This window comes from Barbus barbus (genome assembly GCF_936440315.1).
Source record: "Barbus barbus genome assembly, chromosome: 11".
In the NCBI taxonomy this organism is placed as follows: Eukaryota; Metazoa; Chordata; class Actinopteri; order Cypriniformes; family Cyprinidae; genus Barbus; species Barbus barbus.
The window spans coordinates 1,103,540-1,120,855 of NC_136739.1; positions in this window are offsets into that span (position 1 = coordinate 1,103,540).

Sequence of the window (17,316 nt, forward strand, 5' to 3'; positions counted from 1 at the left end):
TTTATATTATATATTGCAATCTAGCAAAATGATGGACTGCCATTCAAAAGTTTGGGTTGGTAGTTTTTCTTTATTTATTTTATTAGAATTGATGGAATGTCTGTTATTGTCTCACGAGGCTGCTTGTATAAATACAGTAAAACAGTCATTTAAAATGAATTTAATATATTTAAAAATAAAATTTGCATTACTCCAGTGACACGATCCTTCAGAAATCATTCTTATATGCTAATTTGGAAATATTTCTTATTTTATCAACGTTGAAAACAATTGTGCTGTTTAATATTTTTGTGGAAACCCTGATACAATGTTCTTTGAATAGAAAGTTTTAAAGAACAGCTTTTATTTGAATTGGAAATCTTTTATCACATTATAAATGTCTGTACAGTTACTATTTATCAATTTAATGCAATCTTGCTAACATTTCTTAGTCAAGTAGAATAATTTCTTAATGTGAATGTGTAGTAAGCTTACCTATAAAAATATTGCAAAATCAATAATGCATTAAAACAATATTAATCACTTTTTTTCTTTTCTTTTTTTGTAATGGTTCGAGTTAGAAATGAGCATGCATCACTCTGGAAACTAGTTATTGTTCACAGACCTCAATTACTTTTCTTTTGAATGATTTTTGTTAAATCACTAGAAAGTGTAGTATATGCCATTCAGAAGTGTTAATATTTAATAATTGGTGACCTATACAGAGACACACAACCACTTCATGAAGTGGAAGGACTGTATTTGAGATCTGGGGGTCTTTGAACTTAATTAAGCTCTGTTGTTTTCTATAAAGGTCAGTGTATTTTACAAAGTACAGTGATTAATATTTCAGCTGAAAGAAGATCAATTCTGCACCTGCAATGTATTTGTGGGAGTGATGAGTTTATTAAAATGAGATCTCTGATATCTAATTGACAGCATACTATGATCTACTGGAGAATATATATGGCAGTATGTAATTATAGACAGACGTTACATGACGAGTGTTGTACTGCTGTGCAAATAGAGATGTTGAAAAAATGCATCAAACCAACAGGAGAACAAAGTAAAACAGATTGAGAGCAATCCATGTAAACACGTCTTAAAATAGCCTTGTTATTAAAATGTCACAAACATCAGGACATTCCCAAGAGGGAGGTTAGGACAAGGACAGCTGCACAGACTAAATAAATATATAATATGCTAACTTCTCAATCACTGGGATACATGATACTCAAACAAAGAAGACGTTAAACACACAAGGGGAACTTGCGAAGAATAATAGTGCCATTTATCATCAAATGCTGTCTGGGTTGTTTTAGTGCCTGATTCGCTAAAGAAATTATGCATGTGTCTGGATGTATGGATGTTTGGCTTGATTATTTCATTATCCTTTGAAGATTAATTGCTGCCATTGATCAATATAGAACCTACACAGACATCATTAACCAGGCCAATAGAATTTGGACTTTGCATGTCTAGATCTGGTGCAAATGCTAATCTATAGACCATTAAACTTAGTGTATTGGCCTCTTTCTATATAGTGCATAAAAGGCAAATCAGTTAAAGTGACATGAGCATTTGTCAGGACCTGTAACAACCTCTCATACACTTATTGTATTATACAGGAACATTTCGTTCCATTTTAGAGGACAGACTTTCTTGTGAAGGCTATGTAGCAAATTAAAAATCACCTTGACAAGTTTCCCAGAACTGTATAAGTGTTGCATGAGATTTATATATTTTTATCCATTTGCAAATAAAATTTGAAATAAACAAACAGAGAGTTCTCTGAAATGCAAGTTAGTGAATAGAGCATATGTTTAAAAACACTGAATTGAATCGCATGGTTAAAATCAAATCTGTCAGGGTGGTGATGCAGTGGTTCAAGATCTGCGCTAGCGAGTCAAAGCCCATCATTTCAAACCTGGCTAGTGGTGACTTCTCTGATGACTTTATTTTTTAAACAAGACACTTAACCTCAGACCACTGTTCACGCAGTGTGCACTTTAGGTGGCTTTGAAGTGTCAGTTAAATAAAGTAAAGTAACATATAATGTACTGCACTTCCAGTGAGCTGAGGAAGGACTTCAGAACTCGGTTGCTTGTATAATCTTGCGTGCAAACCTCACGTGACACTGAAGCACAAAACCAGTCTCGAGTCGCTGGGGTATATTTGTAGAAATAGCCAAAAATACATTGTATGGGTCAAAATTATTGCATTTTCTTTTATGGCAAAAATCATTAGGATATTAAGTAAAGATCATGTTCCATTAATATATTTAGTAAATTTCCTACTGTAAATATATCAAAACTTCATGTTTGATTAGTAATATGCATTGCTAAGAACTTCATTTGGACAACTTTAAAGACTATTTTCTCAATTTTGATATTTTGGCAGCCTCAGATTTTAGATTTTAAAATAGTTTTATCTCAGCCAAATATTGTCCTATCATAACAATATCATACATCAATGGAAATATTATTTATACTGCTTTAATATGATGTATAAATCTCAATTTCGAAAAATTGACCCTTAAGACTGGTTTTGTGGTCCAGGGTCACAAATGATGTTCCTGGAATCGTTTGTGCAGAATACTAATCGATTGAGTTCACGTTGACGTGTTAACATCCTTCATAACTGCCATGATGACATAAGTTATTGCACACTGTATTTTCTTGAATGTTCCTTGAATACAATGATGGCAAAAAAATTAAAAGTTCTTAAACTTCTTTCACTTGGTTGAAAATTTTTATTTATTAATTTATTAAATTCTTCTAGCTTTAACATCACAATTAGTGACTTGTTGAAGTGTTTGGACTGTGCAGTTTATTGTGGTGAAATGAGTGCCATTTCCTATCTTAATGTACTCATTACGCTCCTTTTATCCTTTAGATGACTTAGAGATAAAGTTTTCAGATTTGAATAGATTTACAGTTCACTTCATAGTAATCTGGATGCGAGCAATAAATTAAATCAGCCTTTAAAAACTATTTCTCATTTCTTGTTTGTGAGGTTCAGATTCCTGTCTATACACATCTCAAAAGTGTGAAAGTTTGGAAAACGTAGTAGTAAATGTTTGTGTGTAAATTTGTCATTTCTCTGTTGCTTAGTTTCAAGAACTCCCACCCAGTGAACATTTATGGGATGATATTAGACTCAAACATTGACTGTCCAGACGTCTCACGGAGAAGAACTTAGCATTTGATAGCAACTTCCCAAAGACAAATACACTCCTATATTAGTGAACAAAGAGCTTATTTTGCATCCTCTTGGAGTTTTTGTGTTTTGCCCAGGAGGAACAGATGAGGCGAGACGTGTTGATGTGGACACGTCTCATGTTCTTTGTCCTGTGGGGATACATTTGTTTTGTCTGACCCATGGCCTCATACACAAGTAATTGGTCTCTAGATTATTTATTGTCTTGCTGCAGTACATCTGGCAAGTCTGTCTGTCACACGAGGCTTTTTTGTGTGTGTGCAGAGATGTTCAAGTAGCATATTAAACAATATTCAAACTAGTTTCATGGTTTGATTTCTTAGTGAAATCCAGTAATTTCAATAGGAATCTGCACGCTCTGGAGTTTGACATGAGGATTTTGCTCATGTTCAAATTCGCCACATTACTTTACATTGCTACACTATTGACAATGGACCTTTTTCCTGTGTAATTTCGCTAAAGTGACCAAACCACATCGTAAATGTATCTTAAAATAGTCCACATGACTTGTGTTATTATATTTTAAGTCCTCTGAAACTACGATAGCTTTGTGGGACAATTAAAATTAAATTGAATTCATTATATACACAAAATCTTTACCACTAATGGGCTGTTAAAGTGTGGTCACATTAGCAACATTTGTGGGCAAATTTGAACACAAGCAAAATCTGCACGGGGAACTTTTTCTCCTTTACGTGAAACAAAATTCTGCAGAAAATGGTAAATGTGACCGAATCTTTAACTGCTGTGACTGAATCAAGTCAGTAAGAACCAGATCAGTCCAATGTGCAAACAATCATTTTTAATTTCTGCAGGTTCGGTCCTCCATAAGTTTCTGATCTGATGATCCGACTCAAAAGAACAATGAAAGAATGAAAGGATGCTAAGCAGCTCAAAATCTTCATAGGAAAATGATACATTGTTACGAGTAAATTGTTGCATTATTCAGTCACCCATATGGCTACACTCGTCAGGCTGGTCTATCTGTAACAATAACCAAACCAGTAACAGACCACTATTACTCATCTAAAATGAGTCGAATTAAGATTAAAGTATCCTTTTTTTTCAGCAGAGTAAATTTCATTTCCTTGAGCAAACGTTTGTCAAAATTATATAAGATTGCAGTTAATTGCAGTGACCTGACCTGTTGTGTTTTCAAACATATCCATGCAGAAATCACTGTTTATTATGTCTTTGTGCCTCATAGATGTATAGATGAGATCTATAGAGAGGTTACGTGGTTGAGATTACGTTGAAGAGATAACTGATACTGATACACAGGCCAGGTCTGCTGTCTCACTTTAAAAGCCTCTATTTTTTGTGTATTTCGAGCTGGTAAATAAAAGAAAGATGAATAAATTTGAGATGTTGTCATGCAGGGAAACGTTCCTATTACTTGCTCCTCAGGTATCCATGGCAACCCTAATTCTGCAGGTACTGACCATTCGTGGCTGGTAATTGCTTCAAACGGATGCATACTTTTACCAAATTAACCTTTATCAAACCTTGAGACGTATTAATCTTCTGTTTTGTCTCCATTAGTGTGACTCTGCAAAGTCATTCTGATTTATGGAGGTGTCAGGCGGGTGGCTCCAGACATCATCTCACGAAACGGGCCCCTGAATGTCATCATTTCATCCTCCCAGTTCCAAAACAAATGCCCCTCTGTGACAGCTCCTGAGGTATTGATGTGAGATCACTTTAGAATCCCTTGATGTGGCGCCCGTTTTGTTTTATTTTCGGGGCATTTGTACCTCTTTGTGTCAAGCTAAAAATATTTCTCCGTCATTGGAAATTAAACCACTGAGATGTGCTTTATCAAAGAGATTGAGCTCAGAACAACACGTTCTGTTTTTTTTTGTTTTTTTCTCACAGTTCAGGATTTAATAAACGCCAACTATCCACCAATGAGGATGAGGTTACTCATTACCGAAGTTTGTCAGAACACAAAGCTTGAGAGTGATTCCTTTGGTCCAGATCTATCTAGGATATGCAACATTACAGAATTCATATCTGCACCCAATACAATTTCAAAATCTGAAAACCTCAAGAGATAGGTTGATAAAACAGAGAAAACGTAGGGTCAGGAGTACAAGAGGCATAAACTGAGAGAAATACAATATTCCTATTCTCCACTGTTGTTTTTATATGTTTTATTCTACCATTTGTATCACAACCTTTATCTAAAATAGTAATATTTAAAGTCCTCCGGACCAATATTAGGACACCCTTGGTTTTAGTATCCGAAGATGAGTGAGATACCACTTCATAAAACTTATTATTACACCTGTGTATATCCTCCTGTTTCAAATGGGATTCTTGAACTAACACTATATTAAACTTTCTTCGCAAAAAATCCAGAAAACCTGTACATTTGTGAGGGCCATTTAGCCCATTAATATTACAACTCAGAATATTAAGGTCAGTCGTAGGTATCAAACAGAATTACTGCATAATAAGACAAAATACAAGTTTGAAAATAAAACCAGTTGAGTCTACCATTAAACCACCCCCCACCCTCTCCATTACCATTCAAAAAAACAAACACATTCCCATGAACTATGGCAGATCAAACCAAGAACAAACCTTGGTCTGCCAGCACCCCTTAATATGGTCCGTGGCGTCAACAATATTTGGCCCCATAGTCACATATTTACTAGGTAGTATTTCTATTTAAAATAATTAAATAAAATAAACTAAAGAAAAAATAAAGAAAAGATAGATAGAAAGAAAAGAGAGATACAGAATACAACTAAAATACCATAATCAGTATGCGATACTGTATGCACAATGAACTATGAATTAAGAAGTGAACATTAAAGTGAACAGTGAAAGACACAGTCACCTAACCATTTAGAGCATCTCTTCTCTGATTAGACAGCAAATGTCCAGCTGGAGTTCACTGAGAGTTGGTGGATGAATGGGATCTGAGAAAATCTCTTGCTTCTTCTGGGGAGTGTAGCATTTTAGGTTCACCTTGATTGAGAATGACCTTCAGCGTTGCAGGATAAAGGAGAAAATTCTGGACGCCAGCGTCTCTCATATCCTTCCTAATTGGCGCAAATGCACTTCTTTTTGTGGTGACCGGATACAAATCTGGAAAGAAAGACAGCGTTGCTCTGTCAAACGTTTTCACTGGTGCATGAAGTCTGGCGGCCCGCAGAATGAGCTCCCTGTCCGTGTACCGCAGCAGTTTAAAGATGAAAACCCGTGGTTTAGCGCGATCTGTGGAGAGCCTTGTATACATGCGATGGGCTCTCTCCACTTCAATCTCTTTACCCGCCAGAGACGGGAGCCACGTCGGTAGCGATCTTTTAAAAAAGCCCATAGGGTCGTCCTTTGCGGAACCTTCAGGCAATAAAACCAGTTGCAGATTGCTGCGCCTATTGAGATCCTGTAAGTCCACAACCACATCGCGTCTATCGTGATCTGTGACAACTTTCTTTTGTTCTCTCATCTCCCCTGTAAGAAGATCCAGTTTAGAGCATAGCGACTGAACAACTGATATGTGAGAAGCGAACTCGTTCCGCATCGCCGTCAACTCGGTTCTTAGAATGTCCTCAAAGTGTGTAACAGTGCTCGCCATCTTGTCCATCATATCGCTCGCGGTCGGTGGCTTGGATTTCTTCTTAATCGGAGAAGCTGATGGAGACAACTCCTGCTGTTTACGACTGCATGCCATCAGGTAAAGCACCACCAATGAATAAAACTTAAAACAAAACAAAAAAAATCAGCAAATAGAGGCCAAATGTACAGAGCTCTACTCGAGTGTGACTAGTTTCATGAGCTCGTCACGTGACTCCCATATGACTACTTTTTTGATAGTTTTATGGTAGTTCCTGACATCTTGTTGCTTGACAGCCCCAGTCTTCTTTCACTTTCATTATATTGATAAGAGTGGCTTGGATAATCTTCAAAAATGTACTGCTTGTGGTTCATGGAGAAAGTCATAGAGTTTACTGAGAATACTGGTTTGGAAGGACATCTGGGTAAGTGATTTTCATTTTGGGGTGTACAATTCCTTTAAGCTTTTCAAATAATTAAAGACATGTTTTCCAAATGCTTTCATACAAGGATCCTTATTTCAGTGTGGATTTTCCCATACAGTCTGCATGACACATAACTGTCTTTTTCTTCAATTTCATTTTTTAAATGTAATTTATATTTTCTTTCTGAATGGCTCTGCTGATGGCATGCTATTAAATTGTCACTGAAGTTTGACAATCATCTTTAACAAACATAAAAATAAATTAACGTGTTTCAGTATGTTAAAATGTTCATCAATAATTCGTTTTTCATAATTGATGTTGAATTAGAAATGGTGAATAGTCTTGTTATAGAGACGGGGTTCAAAACCTGAGATCACTAGTTAAAATACTTTTACTCTGTAACTTTTTCCCCTTCAAAATGTCATTATTAACATAACAATTTAATAGGAAAATTAACTAATTAAAAAAACTTATAGCCATCTGCTTTTTTTTTTCAATACACATTTACAGTACCCTGTTCCTTTGTTCCTATCCTTATGTCTCGTCATGTTCCTAATCACTGTCAAGGCCAGACCACCAATCCCAATTTAACCCACCCATCTGTAATTTGCAAGTAATTCTGAACACCTTAAAGAGCTTGTTCAGGTGTATTTAGTTAGATTTCAAGCTAAACTCAGCAGGACAAGCCCTATAGAGTTACAAGTATTCACTTAGAATATATTGACTTTTTTTTTTTTTTAATATTAGTCTGAATATGAATCATGCATGGATACATTTCCATTTTTTTCCTGACAGGTCCATAGAGCATCTTGTGCTTGAATGAAAGCAAGAAAATCTGACCTTTTATAAAAGTTCAAATGCTTAATGTCACATATGATTAGTTATAAATAATGCAGAGCCTTTCTTAACCCTTTAAAACCTAAGGGTAAAATAGGTCATTTTTACATATTTTGTTTATTTGACTGTAAAATTCTAACAGAATGTGCTATTTTCAAGTGCAAGGTGTCATTTTTTTCAGAAAACAGACGGCTTTCAAAAAAGTACAGTTTTTGACCATTAATGTCGTGTGTTGAGTTTGTAAACAGAATTTAAATAGACAAAAATAAAAAACAACAGTAAAATATTTTCTGTTTTTTATTTATAAAAAAGAGAAAAATCGTGATCGAAATAATCCAACACTTCTTACTTCAAAATTCAACTATATTACATATATACAAGTAGTTTTGGGACACTGGGTTGCACAGTTTTCATTCAGGAGGCTTTTTTGTTCATACACGCATACATTTATACATGCATGTAAATGCGTGCACATGCATACACCCATACATTTACATGCACGGACTCATTATAGCGATGCACACACTACATGTGAAAAAGTCTCACTCAGACTGCTCCCAAAGTCTCATCAAAAATCATCCCAATCGACTCTTATGCTGTTTACTCCTCCTTCACCATGTTTTTGTTTGTTTCGTTTATTATTTTATGCAATCCAAAACTCCGCGCTCCCTATCGCTCCATTCAAATTCTCCCTCCCCGCTCTCCCGGAAATCAGCCGTCATTTGTCGACGGAGCGCAAGAAATTACCGTAATAAGCAATATATTGCCGAAAAGCGCATGTAGTTTTCTGTCAGGAGCAATTTGAATTATTGTGATGGTGCAAACGGTTGAAGAGTTACGGTAACATGAATACAGCTTGGTTTAGTGTGTCGGCGACGACACAGCCGGTCTTAAAGGGTTAAGGCCTTTCATTGCACACTGAGTCTGAAATTTTCGTCCGAAATTTTCGGACGTGGAAAAATAAATCCGACCTCACGTTGTGTCAATCACGTTTACACACTGCCTCCGAAACTTACGCCCTTCATAAAAAAAATCTGAATGGGTTCGATTTTCTGAGTTTTCCCATCCGTAGCAAGCATTTTGATAGGAAAGGATGACGAATACGAAAAACACATACGAAAAGGACCTTTAGTCTTCAAAATGTTTTTTTAGTTTTATTTTTCAATTTTTTCTTATGTGGACTCATTTGGACCACACGGTAGATGGATTTTCCCATGTGTTTTCCCAACTAACAGTAGTCTTTGAACATATAATGTAGTAATAAATGTATGTAAATGCACATTCTGTTTTGCAGACTAATTTGGAAAGCTTTTGCAAATGCACATAAGGCTGTATTTGTGCTGAGGTTTAATTGTGGAAAGTGTCTGTTCCTTGACTGGTGAAACAGCTGGGTCAGCCTTCTGTGCTCGTTCCTGACATTATATGTCAATGACATTGGCAATCATTTCAGAAAGCATTTCCTCTAACCGCCAGCGCTGGAAGTGTGTGCAGCACGGAGGCTCTGAATCCTCAGATTATCTGTATGTACAAGCCGTATGCAGAGAAAGTTTCAGCTGCCAATTTTGCTGCATCAAAACACCATTTTGTCAGCATCTGATGTGCAATTACTTCTTTCTAGGCACATAACATTCTCCTTCTCCCCCTCTCTGTCTCTCTTTTCATTTTCTCCCTAATACTCTCAGATATGCGCTGGCCTTTACGCCACTCAGAAAAAAAAAATCCCCTCTGCAGCTGCTGTTTTATGTAAATTGCAATATTCTATGGTTGATTAGACAATTGAAAAGGAACAATTGCACATCGATCTTAATTCCCAAGGCCTTTGTTAATGAAAAAGCCATTAAGGTGTTTGATATTTTAAGAAATAATGTACCATCAGTCGGTCATTATTGCAAAATAAACCCCCGATAGAGGGATCTGGACTTGTCGCGCTCTGAAGGGGTTTATTTTGCACTAATGTCAGGCTGACTGTACATTTATCTTGCTTATTGCATGACCACTCACTGAATGAATGAATTAATAAATAAATAAATGAAGCGGCATGAAATACTGATCCAAGTTGAAATTACAGTACTGGAAAAAAGTTTGAGGTCTGTAAGAGTTTTTTTTTTTAATTATATTCACCCCAAAATTATACTTTTGATGAAATCTGAGAGCTCTCTGACCCTTCATAGACAGCAACACAACTGAAATGTTCCCAGACCCAGAAACGTAGTAAGGACATCGATAAAACTGTCCATTTGACATCAGTGTCTCAACTTCAATTTTGCAAAGCTGCGAGAATACTTTTTGTGCGCAAAGAAAACAAAAATTATACACTTTAATAAAGTAAACAAAGGTCTTGCGTAGGGCTGGGCCATATTGCCAAAAAAATTATCACAATCAATTTTTCATATATCAATAATTATCATGATAAATGTCAAATCTTTATTTCTTTCAATTTTAGAGCCAGATTTTTGCTCCAAAGTGAGTTGTTCCTTAATTTTCCTTAACAAAATAAATATCTTAATAGAAAAATTAATTTCTTAGTTGCTGCATGTTCTAATGAGTGATATTGTTTCAAATCAAGACCCCGGTGCGCTTCAAATGAGTCGCACTGTTTCGTTCCGCTTTGGTGCATCAACATTATATCGAACATTTATCGGACTGCTCATAGCCCGGCCCGTGTCCGACAGCTCATCAGAATTACCGGCCCGAGTCCGACCTGAGCCTCCCCTTCTCCCAAAACGGCTTATACTACTGTTTCACCTACTAAAATATTTTTGTATGTAATGGCACAGTAATTATATTTCTTTTCGTTTTTTATTAAATTAATTTAGAAACACGTTTGGAGCATTTTTTTTAAATAATGACCAAGCGGCCAGCAGACTGATCATAGCCTATGTTTGATAAATTTAGCCTTCGCAAATCATCACGACTTCCCTAAAATAAAATCTATAGATATAAAACAGTTCAAGCACATAACAATGTTTAAACGTTAAACCTAGATAAAAGTGTGCTGTATCCAAGCGTTCGTGCGGAGAGAGGAAGCTAAAGCGCAGGACATGGAGGCTCCAGCTAAATCACTTGCATTTTTTTCAGTGGAAACAACTTAAAATACACCGTAATTTTTGCTCATAAGAGTACTACAACATTCAGAACTGTAACGGGTCTACTTTTATTTGTGTGCACTCACGGTATCAACAAAACATTGTGCTTTTGAAAAATAAAGAAAACAAACATGATGCGGCCTTGAACAGGAAATGAACTGAAACTCAGCGAATGCCTCACAGACATGATTAATATATCTATAGAAAGCTTACAATTACTACTTAATGAAATCAAATCGAAAACAAAAACTCTTTTATTATAATCAAATTCCGTAAAGATGCACTTCTCTCTAATGAGGAGACGGCGAGTCAGGGTCGTCATCTTCCTCTTTGCAACACTGACAACACTAGTTTATTAGTAAATAATTCAGATATCTCCTTGCTATTTCCCCTGGACACATTCATGGTAATTACTTTTGCTGGGGCTTTGCGGCAAGCTTTAGTCTATTGCGTGCATTTGAACGCAGAACTCCTCAGGTGCGCTGACACTAAACACCGTCGAGCTGCTCTTGACCGTCGCGGCAGCAAGGACTCATGTTGTTTCCACCAGCACGGCAATTTTTTTTCATCACTAATTTATGGATGTCTAAAATATAAAAATAAGGAAAAGCCTAAAACAGGCCTGAGGCCTGGCCCGCGTCTGAACTATGACATGAAAATTGGCTGGAAGCCCGGCCCTAGGGGTGTAATGCAGGGCTCTAAAACAGTTGTCCTAGCTGCAGTATTTTACTAAAACTGCAGCAATATTACAGTAGTATTAATACAGAGATAACTGATACGCAAGAAGACTGCAGTTGTGCTTATGTGAAACGAGAGAGCAAGTACACAGACGTGTGAGACATGAAAGTAGTGTCAGGTCCTGTTACCCAGATGAGTGATCTCATATATAGCATTTCCCTGGGAAGTGACTGATATTAGGAAATATTACTGCTCGATTACGTGATTGACAAATCAGAATCATACCAGGCATCGTACCTCATGCCCACAGAAATGTCTACAGCTTGATCTTAATTAATGTGTTGATTTGATTTTCTTTCATCAGTAATGTCTCTAGAATGATCTTCATTTAGGGCACATTTTCTTAAGCGCCTTGAGCCAATTACAGGCACTTTATCACTATTAGGAGCCTCTTTAAGTAATTACAATCAAATCCTGACCTCTGATCATTAACAACAACATCACATTATGTCTGTTTGTCCCAGATGTGCTATTATTATGAGAGGCCTGCTTTCATTTGCCTGAGTCTCCCCCTCTTTGGTTTTGACCCCAGAGCTGTTTGTTAAGCAAGAGGAGTCGAGAGGGGATTTAATTTGCTGAAATGACTGGCTAATAGTGTTTAATGAGCTGTGTTTTGGCATGATGATGTATTCCGGAACTTGTCTGAGGAGAGAGGTGACGTGACACCACCCATCCACAATTGGAGAGAGAGTGTGTGTGTGTGTGTGTGTGTGCGCGTCTGATCTTGTCATTTTTAATAGAGGCTGACTTGCAGAGCTCCCAGAATGCTCTTGGAGCTCATCTCAGTTGCTGCTGGAGAAGTGGGACTTGCCTCACATCACAAACTTAACATCTCAGTACTAAAGGGAAAGCTTTTAATGCGTGTCTGAGATGCCAGTCATGAACCCGAGCCACTGAGTATGTTCAATATGAGAGTAACTTGGTGTCATTGGACCAGAAAATGGCATCTCAGCACAGCACAATGAGCTCGGCAAGCTTCTGAAGGACTCGCAGAGGTTGGGTCGCATTAATCCTAAGGATTTTCATATGAACCTGAAATATGACACAGTGACTTTCATTGTTTTTGTTTTTTGTGGAGTGGTTATGATTCTAGTTTGGAAATTCGAGTTTTATTTTTTTGTCATTTGATTAATAGGCTAGATGGATGGCGTTATAGATTACATTTTCTAATTTTTCTGGATTAGTCATAAAACAAGCGGTGCTGGTATGGACAGGTTTATGAGTTTAGCTCTCATCATTTCTGAGTGATATGATTTGTGTGTGATTGTCCTTAACAACCAGTGCTGTTATTGTTCAAACTAAAACTGTTAAACATTTTGGTAATTGAAATAAAGCTGAAATAAAATATAAATATTGGATGAAAAACGAATACTCTTGAACTATTAAGAAGTGGTGTCTTGGCAACTAACTGAAAATAAGTTGAAGTACTAAAATTTGTTAAAAAAAGAGAAATAAAAATAAATGTAAGTATAAAAAAAATATATACAAAATATTAAAATATATATGTATTACATAAATAATTTAAAAATCAATACTTGTTGTTTTCCAATAAATATCAGTGCATATTGTGGGGTAAGTTGTCATTAAAAGCATACTGGAGGTTGAATTTAAAATGTAAATGTTATGATGCACAAAATGAATGGAACGGCGTGTAAAATATGCAAAAATATGATCAAACCATGTTTTTTTATGATTTATTTTTTATATATATAATTTTATATATATGTTTGGAACCGCAACACCTTTTCCTTAGATTAAAGTTCAATTCAGTTGAAGTCTGCCTTCATTATATAGCTGACTTTAACATTATGGAGGACGGTTCTTAGAATCTTAGAATTTTAGTTTGGTGGATAGAATGAACATAAATTATTAGAATTTAAATTTAAATTATAATTTAAGACCGTTCTAAATTAGTTGTAAAAAAGTAGCATCCGAAACCACTGGTAGAAAAAAAACAAAACACATCTGGACCTTATGGCTACTGAGATACTGCCCTGTGTGCCAACTAGCCTTAATAGCATATTAAATAAATATGGATAAAAATTATCAGCACAGCATGCATAGCAATTAATTAGCTGGACCGTGATGCGCCGTCCATTTAATAAATTAATATCATGTTATCATCAGTGTGGTTTAAATACACTGACTCCAGCACAAGAGTAAACGCCTCCGTAATGGCAGACTTATCATCTGTATCGCAGTCTGTTTCATTTACATCTGGAAGACATTTATTAAGTTTGCTGAAGCATCTTTTCGCTCCTGAAGATAACGCACACATGCTTCTATTAATAGGTACTTGGTCTTTTTGCCTCAAAGCCTGTCATCACCTGTCCACCACAGGACCTTAAACAAACCTTTGAAAGCCTTTTCATCCCGCTGTTATGCTCATAATGATAAACCCTGAGGAAGTGGGGCCGTTTCTCCGTCTCTCTTTCTCCCGCTCACTTTTCTCCCTGGATTTATGAGCCTGTTGTGATGCAGATAATGTTCATATAGGCTGCTTCAGTAATGTAGTGTAAATTTGAGGAATGATCTCTGCAAGGCCCGTGTGATCTCTGAAAAGCATCGGTTTCATTTCCCTGACCTCTCCCTGCACCTTATGAGTGGCAAGTTGAAAATGTCTTATAAAAATAAATAATGCAAGTAATGCAGTATTAATTTCTGTGATACATATTTCAGCAAAAGGAAAATTATAGCAATTTATTTTTGCACCAGAACCACCGGGAGGAAGTGCATATTTTATGTGTTTTAACAGTTATTCTAAATAATTGTCTAGAACCTGCTCGCAAATCATTCTGTCTTGCTTTTAAAGAAATTAAATGGCATGAAATATTCAAATGCTTCAGTATTACTGAATGGATTTTGTTATGGGTGGCAGTAGGGGCTACTGAATATTTCTAATGTAGGTACTGTTTCAAATATTTATTTGTAAAAATCAAAGTTTCACCTTATTTAATTTTAACTTATAACTTAAGTATGCCATCACATACTCTTAAAAATAAAGAGGGTTTTCACTACAATGCTGCCGAAGAACCATTTTTGGTTCCCCAAAGAACCTTTCAGTGAACTGTTCTTAAAATAGCTTGTTTGAAGAAGATTTTAAAATCTAAAGAACCTTAACAAACTTCTGAACAATGGAAAGGTTCCATGGATGTTAAAAGTTCTTCACAGAACCATAAAGATGCCAAAAGAAGAACATTTATTCTTAAGTGTGCAGATGGAAAGTTTCCTCAGACGTGTTTATACTGTACTATGTGTTTTCCACTGGATCCAAAACAACAGCAAGAAGCAGCATTAGTTTATATTACCTTAGGTTATTAATATTTATCATTCACTGGTAGTCAGTCATTTGAAGGAGGACAATATTGGGATATAATTGTATAAAGTACAAAAATATGCAAATTAATAAATTGTTTGGATTTTTTTTAATATGTGTAGCAAACAAATGCCTCTCTACTTGCATGACTGATCAGTACTTCTTGTTTGGAAAGAACCTAGTTGTAGACACATATTTGTTTGGGTATTTACATAGAGAGAAAAGTGCTGTTTAAACACTGTTTGAGTTTTAAATCCAAGCCATTTTTCTTAATTTATTTGTCTGATGACACTTACAGTTAGTCATTTAGGAGATGCTTTTAACCATAGCAACTGATGATGTTGCTCAAGCAGTTTATCAAATAACAGCCAACAGTAAAGTCACAGTACTGCAATGCAGAATTTCAAGAGTAAATTCAAGTACTGAAGATAGAGCAGAAGTATTTGTATTTCTATGTACATTGTGGTTGTAATTGTAAGATTATATGAATTTGTCATTAGGGAAGCTATATCAAACCAGCTTGTTAGAGTCTGCCTATTGATGTGGTCCACAATGCTTATAAATCAGCAAAATGAAAATACGGTTTAGGGTTAAGGTGTAAAATATATATTTTTTTTGTATGAAAACTAATGGGTGTATCAGACGTCCTGACTAATATAGTTTCTAAGTGTGTGTGCTTTTCCTCCAGGTCCACTTAAGGAATTAATATTTCATGCTTTCACAATCATCTTAATTATCTGCAATCTGCTTGCAAATGGTTCTTTGTTTCCTTTAAAATAATTTAAAGTCATGAAAAATTCAGATGCTTGCATATTAATGAATTGTCTGAACATAAAAACCAAGTGCATGCATGAGATGTACAAAGTCTTACTGTAGGTAAGATAATAGGCTGGTATCAACATAAATAGAGTGTAGCCATATTCTGTAGATGAATCAAACATATCATAAAAGCAGCTTATGTGTGTGCGTGGGGCGGGATGCTGAGGCTGTGTTTGATGGCTCTAGTCTCAACCCTTGTTTTAGCAGGGCTGTGTGTTGAACCGTGACTCTGCTAATGACATATATTGCTGCTGGTTTTTGCCCTGTAATTCCACCTGATGGACCGTAATGACGGTAAGAGACTCCATCAGTGTCGTGCCTGGGTTATCTGTATGGATCCTGTCTGGGAGCCTGCACCATTATCGGCCTGGCTGTCATCATTAACGCCGCTACGGAGATGCACTGCGGCCCAGCTCCCACCCAGACGCAACAGCTAGACTGAATTATGCAGCCCATGCTGGCTGCACTACAACCTGCAACACTACCATCGCTGAGCTTGTAACATGAAAACAGGGTGCGGGGGATTCTGGCTTCTCTGCATGCAAGAAAAAAATCAGTGCGTTCAGAGCAGCACCGTGGGGAGAGAGGGTGAAAGGGTCACGGTGAGAGTGGAAATGAGGACATGGGGTGGTTTTTTGTAGGGCTTATGTTTATGGATAAGCAATAGTTCATTTGGTACAGCTTAGTCTTGCATAGCCAGACGTTTGACAGTCGGCATAAAGTCTGGTCTGTTTTGCCAAGTATCTGTCATTTAATCAGGGGTACCTGTCATGTAAACTGACCAATGACAGTTGATCATTAGGTGATGTTTAGTGTCAAGTAAATCTGTATTGGGACATAATCCGAAGAGAAACGAGGAATACATTGAAATAATACTAATAATAATACAAGTATTTAAAGTTGACCTACATCTTAAATAGCCTGGGTGTTAGTGGATTCAAATAATTTCTGGGTGAACTATCCCTTTAATTCATGTTCAGAATAGTGCTGTCAAACGATTAATAGTGATTAATCACAACCAAAATAATATAAACACACACATACAGTATATATTTTGAAGAAAAAAATGAATGCATATTCATTTATATATTTATATTATATATAAATATATTTAATATATAAACATAACATATTTTTCTTAAATATATACATGCATGTGTTTGTATTTATATATGCATAATAAATATACACAGTATACACTCATATATTATGTAAACAAAAACTTTTATTTTGGATGCGATTAATCGTTTGACAGCACTAATTAAAAAACAAACTATTTATAATAAGTTATAATAATAACACTTATACTAAATATAGTTTATATAAATATTTT